General features: G+C 40.3%; 1 long non-coding RNA gene across 2 annotated transcripts in view; it reads left to right on the top strand.

The window, feature by feature from the left end:
- Positions 1 to 5711, top strand: part of LOC119135852 — a 44909-nt gene extending 39198 nt beyond the window's left edge. For both annotated transcript variants that reach the window (XR_005100623.1, XR_005100619.1), the window contains exon 7: positions 4599 to 5711. This is a non-coding gene — a long non-coding RNA (uncharacterized LOC119135852). The remainder of the gene's footprint in view (positions 1 to 4598) is intronic.
- Positions 5712 to 13347: the final 7636 nt, after the last annotated feature.

Here is a 13347-nt window from a genome sequence, read left to right as displayed (position 1 = left end):
CTACGGTATTATGTGAAGCCAAGCTATCAACAGGAGGACAATGCAAAGTCACATTTTTGGTGGTACGAATAACAAAACCAATATCAACAAAACCCTCAATGTGCTGAAGAATTTATAATTTGCCATATGCACCTGCAGGCCTAAAAAGAAATAGTGCAACAGGTTTCATGGACTGATGAAAGAAATATTGGTGATTTGGCATCACCGCTACATGCTTGTATCAATCTTCACAATTTGTCTTCACTTCACTCAATAGATTATGCCATTTTCCAATGCGGCATGTGTTCTTGGAAATAAAAGCCATAGTGAGGATTTTGAACTATACTCACTTTTAAAAATATTGATATTATTTTGCACACGTCTGTTATGAAGGTGCGGTGCAGGAATATTTGAAGAGTGTATAGTCCCCTGATATCTAAATGGCTCAAAGGCATAGGCAGGAAATGGAGTTGTGGCATTTTGTTTTGCATCAGTGCTTCTCTTTATTAGACGAGGAGAGGAGTCGGCATGGAATAATAATTGGGAAATTGTAAGCTTGCTTTCATTATAATTAGCGAGATCACAGGAAGCAATAATCCAATTATTCTACTTAAAAGCAACTTTCCTCATCCCTGTGCAGTGTCTTACCGGATGAATGCATTTACCCCACGTGGCTCTACCGGTCAAATTGCAAAGTCTCACATGTAAACAACAACATGCATCAATGTGCTCAGACAGCTGAACATACACTGACATATGACCAGCATTTATCACCACCAGACGCACACATAAACATATACTTGCACATACCTCAACAACATACAAATAATTGAGTAAGATTTGCTGGTACATTAAGTTTAATGTGTTTGACATTCGGCAGGAGGAAATGCTAGCCAAATGGTGGAGTCGCTGGGCCACGTCTTCCCTCAATCAGGGCACTGCAGGGCTTCATTTTACAACCCAGATGCAAACGGAGACCCTGTCAAAGCTAATTAGTGCTGTTGCAAATGGATGCAGGTCATGGTTTTCAGCGGATTGGTCCACAGAGAGGTCACTGGGGGTCAAACCTGCACTATGGAATCATATAAACAATCATCTATAGACTACAGACTAATCAATCCCTTTTAACACTATACACTTCCTGGTTGGCTGCTCTCAGAGGTTAGGGGTCAACATACAAAAAAGACAACCGAGCAAGTGGGTTTAAATTAGGAAAGCACATGGTTACCTTTTTTTTTTTCCCTTTGACAGACTTAGCAGTTTGGTGATAATGGTGGATTTAATTACTAGTTCATTTATTGAAATGTGTATTATTTATCTTAATGAATTTATTACGTAGAGATTTTGTACCAATCTAATGTATTATTTTCTAAACCTTTTTAATTCACATAATTGATAAATTTACAATATAGACTTTATTTTCTCTTTGCAATGTGAATGAATACATAATCATAATCAACGTAACAATCAGCGTATAATCTTACAATCAATATGAAGCTGTGCAATAAAATGAGTAGTGAGAAATGGACAGAGTGACTGAGGGTAAATGAGGGGAGGGTGGAAGAAGCTGGAAACCAATACAAGAGTCACTAGAGCCTTTTCTCATTATCATTTAGCCATCTTTTACGGCCCACCAGTAAGAGATGATGTTCCCATGACCCCACACAATACACAAGCATATTATTCAATCCTGGCCTGATGAAATTCCTGCAAATAAAACCTTTGTGCTGGGCAACAGCTAATTATTTGACAGATTGGTCCCTTTCAAGCTCAGGTTACAGTGTGAAGTAGCCCTGTTTTAGGCCCCTCCCACATAAACCAGGACTCGCCTTCTCTCCCTCCTCAACCACAGTGCAGAGTGGGGGCGCCACTATTGAGAAAATCCCAGAGGGCCTCATTCTTTTCAGGAGATTATGTATTTCAGCCCCCTTCTTTTCCCAACCATCTATCCATCCAAAATCAGGGACCGTGGAGTGTGTGCGTGCATGTGGCGAAGGGGGGGGGGGGGTCTGTGTGTCAGCAACAGCAGCTATTTCATGGTTGTTTTTAAGTAGAGATATTTAATCTTCTCACAGAATTAAAGCAGTAAAAAGGTAAGCGAAATTTCAAAACAAGAATATCTAACTACAGCTGAGATAGAACGTATTTTGAAAAAACAAAAACTTTTCCTCCAGTTACGTGACCTGTAAATATATATATATATTTTTTTTCTAGAGGTAAAGTAAAAATCAAACTAAATAAAACAACTGAGCTAATCTGGTTGCACAAGTTTTCACACCATTTTACAACTGTGGATGTGTCTATGTTCAGGATTTGAACCATACTGCAGAGGCCTGAAGTTTTTGTGCTAACAATAATTGGTATTTCATCTGCACAAGGCATGAGGCTGCCACCACCATGTGTCTCTGTAGGTACAATATGTTGTTCTTTTGGTAACACACAATGATGTGTTTACGCCAAAGCTTTTTTTCATTGTATTGTATTGGTTTTCTAAAACTTATGTTCCCTGCTCCCTATTTATTGTTGCGACCAAAATGTGCACTGGGGTCTTCTTCGTGCTTGGCTGAGATGGCTGACTACTATGTTCACCTGGCATGAACCCAAGTGAGCAGAGCCTGGAGTATTCACTGCTCTACCTGGGTGAAGGTCAAAGAGTCCAGCTCTTGGCTGCTTCATTCCCCAATGAGCAAACATATGGTAATAGAGCACCTTGAACACAGAACTTCTTTTCATGTGATGTCAGGGAAAAGACAAAGAAGTCGATGAGAGGAAGTTCGGATCTTTGCCAAACAACAATGGTCCGCAAGTTTTAAACTACACAAATATAATGAACCCTGTGTCATCCAGTTGGCCTTACTTCCTTTGACAGTCTTGTTTCTCTTTTAATAAACGCGGTACAATGTTATCATTAATTTTTTTTAAACAACCAAATGCATCTAATCGCTTCCATGTTTCCTCAGTGCTAAGCTCATTAGTGTGTGACCTACAGGCATGAAGAAAAAAACCAAGACAAGTGATACACAAAAAAATCTTTGGTTAATGGATACTTGCTGTTTTTAGAGAGTAAAAATAATCAGGTCTGCGGCTTTAGTAATGAATATGCGGTAAACATTGGCTCAGACTAAGTGCATTTTACGAGTGTCTGCCGAATAATTCATGTGCATGCATTGCGTGCAATCTATGAGACATACCGTGTGTATTGTGGGTGAAATGATGACTCGTTGCGGACCTTGTGACGCGGAAATGTCTCTCGTGGCAGAGACTCTCGTCCAGGTGGTAACTGGAAGGCCGACTTCATTAGCCTTAAAGAGGAAACAAAGGAAGATGCATTGAGAAAAAGTGTCATTGCTCATCTGCAAGGCCACCACCTGACACATTAGGAATCTGTATGCTCAATTAACCACTGGCAGGCTCATTTTTCCTCTGGCTCACTTGCTGGGGATCAGACAGAGAAGGCCAGCACAATCGCACCAAATTAAAATGAGATTACTACAGGGAATGTTTATGTATCTATTTTGGATGTCTGCATATCTGTGTGCATGTGTGTGTTCATTTAAAGTATTATTTATTAAGTTATATACAGTTAGTTATATAATTATTTCAAAATTATTGTTTTGGGCAGAAAAACCAAGGGTGCAAACAGATGATTCTTATCTTCCTTTGAACCTCTGTGAAAATGACAAAATGTGTAGTGTGTGACCGTTTCTGTGCATACACATCAAACTTTGATTAACGAGGTGAGGCAGACACACAAGGACCCTGGTTTAGGAGGCCTCCATCCAACACTTCACCACACTTGATAGGACTAACTTCTTTTTTTATTGGTGCGCCCAGTCCTTGCCCCACTCTCCCCACCTCTCCCTCTACCCCCACCTACCCTATTCCTCTTTCTTTTGTGATTTACCCAAGAGATGAAAAATGGAGTGCAGCTGGCCCAGCACTTCCTTCCTCTTGTCAGGGTCAGCAGTTCACTATGCTGATAGAGACCCACACACACCTCCATTAATGAGCGCTCCCCTGCACTCACACAGGTCGCTTTGCTGCATCACAAGACAACCATCACATTTGTCTTGTAGTTCTACTAGTGTTCAGACTCGAACTGTGTGCTGGTGGTATTTTCATATCATATCTCAGTTTGAACGATTTGAGTATTTGCCTGGATTCTCTTTGGTAATTTGCATTACCCTTGCAGTCCAAAAACAAAACACCCCATGAAGGGTGTACCTCACCTCTTCTGGTCTTGTACATACATGCTCAACAATATAGAGTATTCTATACTACGAGCGTGCGTGCGTACGTGTGTGTGTGTGTGTGTGCACGCGTGTGTGTGTGTGGGGGGGGGGGGGGGCTATCCTTGCCAGATTCTATTTGTTTTTGCACAAAATGAAATATTTCGCAAGTTATGTGAAACAATGTCCATTGATTGAATCAATAGAATAAGATGTCACATGTGGCACTACTAAGCTGACTTGATCCGCAACAAAAGCAATATATTATAAAAAGACACTAATCATAATGCTGAGCAAGCCTTGTTGAGCTGCTAATTACCACAATTATGAGGCTCAGAGCAGAGGTGGCTCAGTGTATTCGTGTTTCTCTCTGCATGAATGTCTATACAGGTGTTTTTGTGTGAATTGGTCTGTCTTGATGAAGAGGAGGATGAGCTGTCTATCGTGAGGAAGAAGAAAAGTAGGAGGTAAGAGAATGAAGAGGAAGGTGGTGGTGTGGGTGGAGCAGTTGCATGGGTAAAGATGGGGGTATGCTGTGTCTCCCTCCTGGAGATGAGCCCTGACCTTCTCATTTCATCCTCATTAGTATCTCATGTCAACAGAGCAGCCACTCCTTAATCATCTGCTATCATCCAAGGTCTACACACACACAAACACCTCACCCACACTAACAGAATGACGCAAACTTACATGAAACATTGATTTTACAGAATGACAGCATCACTTTTTATGTAATACTCTACACATACACATCATCAAATATTCACATCTGATTCTGTTAACCAAATGACAAATCCTCGATGGTAGGCTCGTCCATCTGTGTCACCCTCAGTGCCACAGTGGCCCCAACAGGGTCGAGTGTAGCAGGGACTCTGGGTGCCAGTACAAATGAGCTCCATTCATTTTCACACTTTGGCATATGGTGGCCCATTGTCCTCAGCCACAAAAGCAGAAGTGATGCAATTTGTTGGTGTGTCCTGTCATTTCAAAATAATCCCCATCCCACCGAGGTCCTGGTCGGCAAATGACAAGCAAGGGCAGCATGCTATTTCACTGAAAGTATCATACATATGCGCAACTGTGTAGCTGATCACACCCACTAGCTGTATTCATCTGCAGCCATATGTGCAAATATTTTGGAAGTAGTCCATACCAACAGAATAAGCAAAGTAAATCTCGAAGATTATCATGACTGTGTCAATCTGTGTTTTCTTTGCAATGTTGACCGCAATATTTCCTTATTTACAGCATGATCATCTGATGTGAATTTGGCTACAGTAGATGGTAGCTTCGTTAGAAGTTGTAATCACCATTATTTTGAAGAACCCGGTATAACAACGGTTTGTATGATGTTATACCTGTGCATGATTGGCTGATAAATGGTTTACTCTTATGAGAGGGCATGGCAAATTATTCATTAAATTATAATTTGCATACTAGGATAAGATGGTGTGACCTGTACTGTGTACAACGACAATAAAGGTGATTCTGATTCTGACCTCACAGGGACTGCTGTTTTTTTTTACATGGTACCTGCTAGTACGAGTCCTCTGACAATTACAGGCCTAGTTGACACATCTTAAAAGAGAAAACTTGCAGGTCACCAAGAAATCCCGCTTTCTACTAATGTAGCATCAAAGGTGGCCAGCGACAATGTACAGTTGCATGTTTACATTCTTTCTGAACTCATTTGCTTCAGATGTGGCAGTGACTACTACTTCTAATACTACTATCATCATGAAAAGCGAGAAACAAACGACAACGGACATGTGACCAGGTTAGCATGTGATTTGAATACAGCAATATCAACTAAACTGGAAGTTTGAATACAGCAATGATTTGAATACAGCAATATCAACTAAACTGAAAGTTTGAATATGAGCTAAATTTTCAGCTGATTTATTCTTCCAAAGGATCAGCCGTTCCCTGATTCTTTTTTGCTCCCATCACTCAAAAATCTTTAAAAAAAATCTTTCTTCTACACCTCCCTCGTACAAGTAAAGCTATTTCATGTTAAGTAATTTGTATTTTGTATGTCTGTGTGTCTCTTTTTTCTACACCTCCCTCGTACAAGTAAAGCTATTTCATGTTAAGTAATTTGTATTTTGCACGTCTGTGTGTCTGTATGCCGTTATCTCAGTTTGCAGCAATAACCTTGAGAGCACAACAAAAGTATCCTACTCAGCTGCCTGAACTAAACGTGAAGTTATTAAAGAGTTAGTTTAACATTTGTGGCTGCATTTCACTTAGCCTGTCAGTGCGCCAATATTTGAAAAGAAATAATATGATGGTGGTTAAAGCACTTTGAACAAAATAAAGTGTTGATAAAGTGCCATTTAAGTGCACTCTATTTACAATCCAATTGTATTTCAATTTTTTTCTACCAAAAGAGTTGGTGAACCATTCGACTTCAGCCAGTATCTGGTGGTTAAACACAACACTAAGGGCGATTACAAATTTGGGCTACGAGTCCAGGTTTTATCTTCTCAGTCTGATGTATATAGCCCTTCAATATTTGGACAAGTGGAACCAGGGCTCTGGCAACACCCACTTTACCATTAGTCATCAATGTAAACATTTTATACACAGGCTATTTGATTCAGTGTCATAGCAAAGGTGAAGCACATCTTATATGATTCGAAAGGGGCACCACTCGTTGGAAAACTGTAAGTGGGCATTCGGTGTGAATTGATTCCATTCCAGCTGCACAAACATCTAAGAAGCCATTATTATTCTGATTACAAAAGCAGAAAGGACGCTTAATGCGAACAAACCTATGTCATCATTGTTGGAAGTTCTTAAATCCACTGTGAAGACAAAAGAGAACGAAAACCTCTGATCTATGAGTGAGAGTGAACTGAGCAGCTGACCCACATTTAGTTCCTGGTTTCACTAGTGTCTGTCAGCAGAGGGGAAGGAGTCATGTTCGTACTTCCTAAAAAAGTTTTTACATGATGTGTGCAATATAAGTATGGAGCAGGAAGATAGGTGTCTAGACATGATTGCGTTGAGACCAGACAGAGGAACATCTGACAAAGCCATGCACAAAATATTGCTTTATGGTGTAGTCTGGCACTTGGATGGCCTCGGTTGAACAACAATGAACCCATGTCACACATGAGTACGTGCACGTGGGCCTGAGTAAAATCATTTCATGGTGCGGTGTCACTCAATAACCGATTTGTCAGCTGGAGGTTTGATTTCCCTTGTTTGCACAGCATGTACAGTAACTACAACTCACACTCACTCATGCGCCACATGTAACAAAAATACAGAGGACAAATTTCCGTGAAGTAATCTACAGAGAGGGCCAATGACAGAAAGGCCGTCTGAAGGTGTTACAATGATTGAAGACAGGTAAAAGAACAACAGTAAAATGTGTTTTACTAAAATGGCTGTAAGAGCAAAATTATAATTCACTCTATTCAGTCCTACACGTACTACCCTCCCTTCTTCAACCATGCTACAGTGGCCAAGGTCTCTCTCCGACCCTATACTTAACCCCATTTTTACCCTCCAACCCGCCTACCTCCACCCACCATCCTGTCAGGGACCCGCTTCCCATGTCCATCACTGGGTGATGGATGAGGTGGAAGGTCGTCACCCCACTCTCCAGAGTTCACTGATCTCATCAGCCATGTAGACACCTCAAAATAATAGTGAGGAACATGGTTAAAATCATGCATTCAGAGAAGGATGCACTTGCTTTTTTAGAAATGTTAAGTTTAAAGGCCATGACCCTCGTGAGAATAAGCGAATAGGAGAATGGAAGGACGAAAGTCTAAAGAATTGCCAGTTTTTCTAGTCCACAATGAAAGATATACATTTTACAATCCAGCATATCTCACAGCAAGTGTTTCTTAGCACAATACCGTTCCGTGTAGATACATGTGAATTGCACTTCCAAAGTAAGACTGTGCAAGGGTAACCGTACTATAAGGTGACATTAATTTCATGATAGCATGGTTCATTACTTCCACTTGCTGGAAATCTTGAAATGGTTTTGTGGAAGTGGTTTTGATTCAGAATAGGGTTAAATCTAGCTTACAGTCACACATAAAATATCATGAGGTGTCTCACCTTTGACTGACCTCAAATTACTACATAATGCCCATGGCAGTGTTGAAAAACAGATTCTGTTGGTTTGCCCTAGAAAACAATGATACATTAAGAAATGTTTCGATTGCGATGAATGTGATAGAAGGCAAACTGTGATCCTGCGTATGTCTCTTTGTTCTGTCAGCTAAACAAAGAGATTGACATACCATAAATACACATAAAGAATAAACAACGGTGTCAAGCCCCACCACTGACAGGGGCATAGATCAATGTTATTTGCCACTTTTACAAAAATACCTAATTCTCCTTTTTTAATCAAGCATCTCCTTGTACTAGCCCCTCTGCTGATTTATGAAGCCCCTTGTCTTTATGAGTACCTGTTTCATTTTCTTGTATCCGCAGTGACACCTAAAGTGATAGGAGTTTTATGCTTTTGATAACAATATGAGTTTCACTTTGACTCAGAATTCATGACCCTGTCAGGAGACAATAAATAACGCAAGTGCATCGCAAACCTCCACAAGCCTCTGTGACACGACATCTACCGAATGGGATTTACCTTGGGTTGGGAACAGGGCGGAAAAGAAATATAAATCTCAAAAAGAGCAAAGAAAAATGGAACAACACAGGACATATCAGAAGAGTTGGATCTCAGTAAAAGGTCAAGTCAGAAAGTGCAAAATGTTTTCTGGTCTGGATTCATAGTAATTGGTGTGCTGCCATATGAGCATTTGATAATGTCACATGAGCATAAACGCCTTGCTGTGACACTTGTCTTCAGCTATCAGCTCTCTACACCGAGGAATCGCACGTTCATGTCACAGACCCTCAAGTTAAAAATCATTACAGACCAGACATTTGCCATTTTTGTACGTTTTGATATTTGTGAGGTGTACATTACCCATGGGATAAAGTATTTTTTCACGTGCCAACAATCCTAATCCGAAAGCCAAATGCAAGAGCACCCACAAGTGAACAAGTTACTGTAAAGGCTTTTAATCAGATTCTAACCCACACTGACCCCATAAAACACCCCTTTACCCTCTGGTCTTCTGAGAAGATCTATTCCAGTTTCTCTCTGGCTGTCCAAAACGTGTGAGAAAGTAATACAACCAAACTTCTCATATACATATGAAAAATAATCTTCTGAATGGGAGCCAGCGGGCTTTGATAGATTTATATTGACACTTTGCACATTCCAATGACAAACGGGCCATTTGCTGCATTGTTGCCAAAAACTCACTGGTTACCTCGGCAATGACATTAAATGGCTCTTTGGATGTGATGAAGTCAAACAAAGATGACGCACTGTACCAGACAACTATATCTACAAAAAGGGAGTAAAATGTCAAGCATTTCAAAAGGAAGCCATTGTAAACTGTGGTAACAGAGAGTATAGTGAATCCACGCCCATCTGCAAAGGTCTTTGTTCAAGCCCCTCCTGGTTTTCCTGAATGTTGCAGGCCTGAGTGAAAGGAAAATGAGAGACATGGGTTTTGTATATCACCACTTGAACCCTGTATGCTGCGTGTTTTGCACAGGGGCCCCAGAAAGGCTCAAAGAAATGAATAAAGGGGTCAGGATAAATATTCGGTCCTATAGGAGTGGCAACTGGCACAGGCTTTTGGCATGGACACAATGCATTGTGGGATGGCAGTGCCCAGAACCCTCCTGGAAGAAACAAATGGTGTTTGTGGCAGAATAAGCATGTTGATGTAGCCACAGAGGAAAATTTGATCCGAAGCTTAGGGGAAAATTGAGACAGCTTTTCTTGCCGGTGTTGAGATGGTCTAGAGTTCTCAAATTATCTGAACGTTTTTAAAATGGGAAAGAGGGACTAAAGACTACTAATGTTCACCAATCCATCCATCCTCTCATCCGTTTTTCATACTGCTATTCCTTCCCAGGGTCACAGATGTGCTTGAGCCGATCCCATCTGACTTAGGGTTAGAGGCGGGGTGGACCCAAGACTGATGACCAGTCAATCACAGGGTGGACACAAAGACACGAACATTCACACCTACATCCCAATAGAAACATTATTGTCATATAAATAGAAAAAACTGTTGTTTCAGTCAAGTACACTAAAAGCACAAGCATTTTCTCAGCATGCACATGGATCATTTTGACAACATTTTCATGTTGGGAATAAATAAAAAGGTTACAAAATTGTTTCTGTGGAGTCACAATCAAATATAAATGGTGTTAGAATGTGGGAGCAACCGGAGAACATGGTGAGAACCCACACATGCAGAGGGCAAACACTGCTTGACATGGAAACCTAATGAAAAACAAGCATTAAAAATATAAATGGTCTCATGTGAGTGTTTAATGGCCCTAATAGTTCCACGACTTGCTGGTTTGTGTTCCATATTAAAATGCTAAGAAAAATGTTGCTGTGCAATATTATACGTAGGTTCTGTATACATATCCAACTCAGGAACTGTTCCGTAAGGTAATGGTCTCACCTGATTCCACGGAACTTGTCTTTGTCATGAAGTGATTGGAGCTGGGCGACCAAATGCAGCTTGGACCAGGGTTTATTGAACGAACTCAAAAGACAGACTACAGATGCTCGACTAGGGACGAAAATAACTGAACAGAAAGACGAAACAAGACGAGAACAGACAAGCAACTAGAGAAACAAGAAGACATGAGACGCAAACAATTTGACAGGGACTGACACACAGACAGGACTTAAATACAAGACAGCTAACGAGAGACAGGTGAGGGTGATCACACTGATCAGGGCACAGGAGGGGAGGGGCGTCACACAGCCACACGAACCAAAACTATGACAACATTAAAACAAGGAAACAAATTGTGACAGTCTTTACATTGACCTCACAGCACTTTGGTCCTAAGTTCATTTGACAATTTGAGGTATTGCTTTTTCACGTAATATGCGACAAGGCCCAAATAGTTAGCGGGCTGTCTAAATGGCCAAACAGAAGAAAGGGACGACTATATAGTGCTCAGTATATTGCGGGAACATATAGTGAATGAGGGGTTAGGGAATCAGGGTGGGCATTCTGACACAGCTAATACTGCTCCTTCTTTTTCTATTTTCTTTTGGCAGTTGGTAAATACTTTTGGTGCATTACCGCCACTTTCTGGCCTCTGTCAATAATGCGCCAAAATTATTAGGCAATTGCCAAAAGTAAGACGTCACGATTAGGGAACAAGGATTTTGGGTACATCATTTCAAGTCAAAGTTTGACTTATAATTTATAAGTAGGAGGACCAACCAAAGTATGAAAAAAGTGTGACAGTTTTGAGTCCCAAAATTCCAGTAAATAAAAACATTTACTACAAAATATTGATTATATAAAAAATAAAGGTGTTCTTACCACGTATGCCTACCGGAATGAACAGAAGCCACAAAAGATTCAGAAATGCACAATGGCATATCCATATTCTCTTGTGAGAGAAGGCAGCATATATTTAGAACATCACACAAGAGCGTGAGCTTCAAATCCCCAGGGTCATTTTCTGTTCTGCTCTTAATTGAGAGTGTTCTGGAAAAATCATTACTATATTAATGATTTAACACAAAGTAACTACCTGCATGTTCCAGGAGGAAAGGGAGATTTGCTTCGAATCAATACCCATATACGCTCATTATAAAGGAGGTAAAGTTATAGTAATTAGGCAGACACCAATAACTTTTTAACGATCTTTGTTTTTAATTGCATATTATCGGCTACACTGTGTGTATGTTTATACCCAAATATAAGATAATGTTGAAGGGAGCAGTAGATTAAAGACAGAGAAAAGTGCAAGGTTTTTACCTCAGCAAGTATGAAACCACTGATAGTTTACTTTGTGCAAAGAAGGCAAAGATTGTGGCCATCATTCTTTTTAGCACTTTTCTTGGCAGCCAACAGTGGCCCACTGCAGCCAGGAAATATTTTGAAATAGAACGTATCACTTCTGAAAGGAAAGTGAAGGGATGAAATCACTTGAGAAGATTTTAGCTAAAAGGTTAAAAAACTGTACTTCTGTTCTTCATACGGAAAGTTGCTTTCGACTTGCAACGGCCTTCATGCTTTGAATACATAATTTATGAATTGAAAAACTATCCAAATGAAATTATAAGCACTTTTACAAAGCCCAACTGCTTGCGTGTTTTTAAGAAGGATTATATACAAAATACACATCAATTTCAAGAGGCATGAGCCAAAGATTCAACAATTATCAGTGCAGCAAAACTGGAGTTCCCTGATAAAGTCTCCAAATATTTTGGCCTTTTTATTTGATTAATGGCGCTCCAGCCCGCTCAGGAACAACAATTTCCGATGTAGATCGCCCATTCAAGAACTCCCAGGTTAGATAAACATTTTTAAATCTTCATGTAAAATCCCCTTCACTTAGAAAATATTTCAACAAAAACAAATATATATGAAATGAGCCCTGTATTCATCTTGCTAATTGCCCCTCCACTGCATCAACAGTGTCAACTGTAAAAGAATGCCATCTGAAGGCAATTATGCATGTTTTGAGAGCCAATTATGATTGCTCTCACAGCAGCGGTTATGCCACCAGCAAGGGAGTCTTCAGAAATTTTCAATTTAATTACAATATGCTCTTTATTGGATTCAGCATGCCAAATACTTACCCCTCCCCACCTCCTACCCACAACGTCTGCTATCTCAGCATTCACAGAGGGAGCCATTAACACAGATAGGAGAATATTATGGCCTCTCTCAAGGGCCACAGTGGGAATGTGTGGAGCGTCCCAGCAGTACAAGGTAGATGGCATCCCCTCATCCTCTCTGCGTGATCACAGCTGGCATCGTTGAGTCCATGCAAAGGCAGGTTGGTTAGTACTTTTCCCAGCTTGGACTATGCCTGCATTGGGAAATAAACTCACCCAATTCCACAGCAGGACACAACTGAGACAAAATGTAGAAAGAGTTGCAACATTTTGATGTCCTCATCTTTTGTTCATTTGCAGTTTCCCAACAAATCAATCACTTAAACTAATAAAGTATATTGTTTTCCTATTGTTTATTATTGTATATCATCAGCCACATAGCAAAATTGCCCAAATGTTTGTTGCTACTGTACTCCTCGAAAA

Source organism: Syngnathus acus, chromosome 16 (genome assembly GCF_901709675.1).
Source record: "Syngnathus acus chromosome 16, fSynAcu1.2, whole genome shotgun sequence".
Taxonomy (NCBI): Eukaryota; Metazoa; Chordata; class Actinopteri; order Syngnathiformes; family Syngnathidae; genus Syngnathus; species Syngnathus acus.
This window is presented reverse-complemented; position numbering and strand designations above follow the sequence as displayed.